The sequence below is a fragment of the Theobroma cacao genome, chromosome 2 (genome assembly GCF_000208745.1).
Source record: "Theobroma cacao cultivar B97-61/B2 chromosome 2, Criollo_cocoa_genome_V2, whole genome shotgun sequence".
NCBI classification, from domain to species: Eukaryota; Viridiplantae; Streptophyta; class Magnoliopsida; order Malvales; family Malvaceae; genus Theobroma; species Theobroma cacao.
In genome coordinates this window covers 30,411,639-30,416,911 of record NC_030851.1, presented here as the reverse complement: position 1 = coordinate 30,416,911, position 5,273 = coordinate 30,411,639, and positions in this window count along the sequence as shown.

Genomic DNA, 5,273 nt, shown 5'->3' with positions numbered 1-5,273 from the left:
AAATGGATTTATAAATAATTTATAAATTTTGAAAATTTAATAATGATTTCAAAAATAGAGTAATTGGAGACCTATACTATGATTGTATTGTTTATCCATGATTTTACATTAAATGGCTTATGATAAATGTGGGTATGACTAGTTATTTTTATGATTTAAAGAATATGTGAACTGTTTTGATTTACCTTGAATGTGTTAAGTGAGCCATGTCATACTATTGTAATTTTATTGGTTAGTGGATTATAAAGTGGGCACTGCAGTGACGGGGGTTCCGTGGGCCAGCCTAGTTAGAGGGGCACGGTTCTCAATTATTGAGCTTACCTCGATTGGAGAGGCGCGTAGGATAACTCCCGAGGTAGGATTTGAGTACACTTCACGCTGGCCACCACGTGAAACTTGGACTCAGCCAACGCCAAGGAACGGCTGTGTTGTAAGAGGTGAAATGTGTTTGTGTGTGTGACAATAAACAGCCTTGGCGGTCTCAGTAAGATGCCTCCGCGGGGTATCCCCGAGAATGGATTTTTGGCAAGGGCCAAGTTTTTGAAAAGTGCATAAGCCATGTTGAGTAATTAGATGAAATCCAATTATTTATGTGGGTTGGGATGAATTATTTTAATTGTCTCCTATTACTCGGCTTTAGATTATTTTGATGATATATGTCTACTCACTGAGATTTTATAATCTCACCCCTTCTTCCTATACATTTTTCAGGCTCAGAATAGGCAGTAGACTGTCAATTGCATCGAGAAGTAAATTTCGGAGTTGCATCCTAGAAAGCAAGGTTATAGACTTAAACCTTCTCAGTTATTTAGGGGCTCACGTGTCATTGTAATTTAAATTGCATACTCTAGTTTTCTATATTATAGTATGTATAAATTTATTTTGTTTTTATGTGCAGAAAATTAATTTTTTGATGTTTCAAAAATATACATATATATATATATATATTGTTTTACATTAAAATATATTATTTTAATTAATATTTTTAGTTTATTTTATTATTCAAAAAAAAAAGAAAAGGAAAAAAGAGAGGAATGAAAAAACTGGTACAAAAGCCTTACGAGGTCTCAAAAGGCATTCAGGGGAAGAATGTCTATCGAGGCTTCGCGGCGGTTGTCACGGGCTCGATGGGAGTTCCGGGTCGTGACATAGATACTTTTGGGTAGAAGCTGTAAATACATCTTGCTCCACCATAAATAAAGCTATGGTTAGACCAATTTTGAAAAAGACTCTTTATGAACTTTACAAAGAAAAGAAACCCAACATAAATTACTTTCATCCATTTGGTTGCAAATGCTATGTCCTAAACAATGGAAAGGAAAATTTAGGTAAATTTGATGTTAAAAGTGATGAAGGAATCTTTCTAAGATATTCCTTAACCTCTAAAGCATGTAGAGTATTCAACAAAAGAACATTAGTTGTTAAGGAATCCATTCATGTTTTATTTGATGATTTTAATCCTCTTTCTAGAAAGGAACACTATGATGATGATGCAGGCATCCTTCAAGAACAAGTCAAAGAGCTTGATCTCTACATTGAAGGATCCAAGGTAAATTGAGAGGTATCACAAAAGGAAGAGCAAAGCATTAAACCAATAATTGAAAAAGGTGAGCCTAGCTATCCAAGGGTAAGAAAAGAAGTTGATGAAAGCAAAATCATTGGTGATCCTAATCAAGGGGTAAGAACTAGGTCTAAAGTTCAAAATGTTTGTGAATATGTTGCTTTTATCTCACAAATTGAACCCAAAAACATCAATGAAGCTTTAAATGATGATTATTGGATATTAGCCATGCAAGAATAATTGAACCAATTTGAAAGATGTCAAGTATAGGAACTAGTTTCTAGGCCAAATGATTACCTAATTGTAGGTACAAAATGGGTTTTTAGAAACAAAATGGATGAAAATGGAATCATAACTAGAAACAAAGCTAGGTTGGTTCCTAAAGGATATAGTCAAGAGAAAGGTATATATTATGATGAAACATATGCTTCGGTAGCTAGATTAAAAGCAATTAGAATGTTATTAGCCTTTGCATACTATTGAACTTTAAACTTTATCAAATGGATGTTAAGAGTGCCTTTTTAAATGGATTGATTAATGAGGAAGTATATGTTGAACAACCACCCGGTTTTGAGAGTCCAACCTTTCGAAATCATGTCTTTAGATTAAGAGAAGCCTTATATGGATTAAAACAACCTCCTAAAGCTTGGTATGAAACCTTATCAAAATTCTTAATCAAAAATGAGATTAATAGAGGAAAAATTGATAAAACTCTATTCATCAAGAACAAAGGCAAAGACATTTTAATTGTGCAAGTTTATGTTGATGATATAATTTTTGGTGCTATTAACGAGATTCCTTGTCAAGAGTTTCCCGAAACAATGTAAGGAGAATTTAAGATGAGTATGATGGGTGAACTGAACTACTTTCTTGGATTACAAATCAAACAAAAAGAATAGGGCACCTTCATAAGTCAAGCCAAATATACAAAAGATATGCTTAAGAAGTTTAGTATGGATAGCTCAAAGACATATCACACACCAATGAATACTTCAATCATGCTTGACAAGGATGAAAAAGGTACGTTCGTTTACCAAAAGCTCTATAGATCCATGATTGGTTCTTTACTTTATCTCACTACTAGTAGACTGGATATAAGTTTTAGTGTAGGTCTATGTGCTAGACTTCAATCATTTCCTAAAGAACCACACTTTAGTGCTGTAAAAAGAATTTTTAGATACTTGAAAGATACATCTAATCTAGGAATATGGTATCCAAGGAGTTCCACGTTGGATCTCCATTCACACTCGGATGTCGATTTGGTGGATGTAAGATAGATAGAAAGAGCACATCCGATACATGTCAATTCTTAGGTAGTATGTTGATTTCTTGGTTCTTAAAGAAACAGAATAGTGTAGCTCAATCCACTATTGAAGCTGAATATGTGGCTGCCAGAAGTTGTTGTGCGCAAGTGTTATGGATGAAACAACAATTAGAAGATTATGGACTAGTTAAGAACAAAATTCCCATAAAATGTGATAACACTAGTGCCATAAATCTCACAAGGAATCCCATCCATTACTCTAGAATTAAACACATTGAAATAAGGCATTGCTTCATTAGAAATCATGTTCCAAGAGGAGATGTTGTGCTCGAGTATGTTGGTACAAAAGATCAATTGGCTGATATCTTTACAAAAGCACTAGATAGAAAACATTTTTGTAAGATTAGGAGTGAACTAGGGTGGATAAATCCTATATATAAGAAAAAAAAACTGACTTATAGGTACCTAAATGATTGGCTGTATTCATGACTAAATCCGTTCTTAATATCCTGATTTGTGGAATTCCTATAATGACTTCCTGCAAAGTGATTGCATGCTTCTTGTTATTGATAAACTTGCTTGTCCATGACATATCCATGTATTCATATCATGGTCATCTGATTCTTAAGGCTTATTGAAGAGTTGCTAAGTAAACCAATGCTTTTTTTTTTTCAAATTCTTGATCTTCCACCTGAACAAGTTCCAGACCTATTTTCAACAGTATTTTTAAAACTTAACAACTCACACTAGTTTACTTAACTCAAATGTCCAAACCAACTCACAAAGTTTAGGAGTCAAAAGCATCTGTTCACGGCTACAGAGGTTCATGTATCGATACATGACCCAATGTATCGATACATGAAGAACATGTATATATACATCTTGTTGTTATATTGATACATTTTACCCAGTTGCCAACATTAAAATCTCATCCTAATTGTATCGATACATTCGCCTATGTATCGAAAAATGCAAGAACATGTATCAATATCTAGAAAATATATCGATACATTTCGTCTAGTAGCCAAAATTAAAGCATTCTATTTCAAATGTATCGATACATGTACCCATGTATCGATACATTGTGAAGGTTTTAAGTGCCTAGAGGCTCATTTTCACCCCACTCTTTGACTTTTTTTTCCAAATTCTCTTCCCCCTATCTGTCACCTTTGCTTTCTTCCTCAAATGTACACCGAATAAACCTTTTCTTACCTTCTTCCCTTGCTCCTAACAATCCTTCTTTTGTGCATTTCATCTCATTTTCTCTAAACTTCAAAATTTCTCACATTTCAGAACCCCAGAACCTTACCTTCCCCTCAACCTCTGATTCGTGAAATCGGTTGCTTTTTCCACCCAAGTGTTTTGCTTAGATCAATTCTCATGCCCCCAAACACCTTCTACCAGTTCATCTCTTAATCGTTACTCCTCCAATGGTCTCTGGTCCAAAGCACTCAAAAGTAACCACTAATTGCACCCGGGCTCCCACTTTTGCAGCTTTTCCATCTGACCAGCCACCACCATCGTCGATCCCCTACTTCGATAACCGCTCATTCAAACATAATTTCTCTTATCCCTCATTGTAGACACAATTCAACAAAGACTTTGCCAAACGAGATGTCAAGCCAGTACGGGTAATTGATTTTAATTACCTAGTTATTATCAATTTTCCATATATTGATAATTTTTGACAATTAGACCGACTTAATTATCTATCCATGAACCATACTTATTATGCTGACCTTGTTCGCATCTTCTATTTCAATGCCATCACAAAATTCAAGATTATGAGGATAGTGAACCCATAGAGCACACTGATAGATTTTGCACTTATGTTATGGGTAAGCGAATTATGGTTGCACAGCAACACTTAACTTTGTCTTGGACTTAGAGATTCGTTAGGGTGATTTAAATTATGTTGAAGGTGTCATGTCATAGGAAGCATTGTCCACTGTCTACACTTATCCTCCCATGATTGAAAAAAATGTGACCAATGTCAAACGTCTATCATTTTATGATCGCATCCTCCACCTTATCATCTCACACACTCTTCGCCCTAACGGCACAAATTACTCTACAGTCAAGAGTGACGATTTCTAGTTTTTGTACCGCATCAAATGCAACCAACATGTCAACATTGCCAAGTTTATTCTTGATGACATGCTCAAGATCATTACCAAATCTTACACAACTCTTCTATATGGTATGGTCATCAGCACTATCATTGACTCCGTGGGCATTAACACTAAGTGTGATCCACCTAAGTAGCATGTGATGCACACGAAGATCAATAAGCATGTTATCAACAAGCTTGGCTTTGTCTATGTTAACAACTTTTAGGTCCAAAAGGAATCTTCAATGATCCTGAGTTTGCTGGAGATGAGGATCGTGCAAATACCTTTTCTGAACATAGTGTCGCACCTAATGCTAGTATCGATCCCAGTACTTATC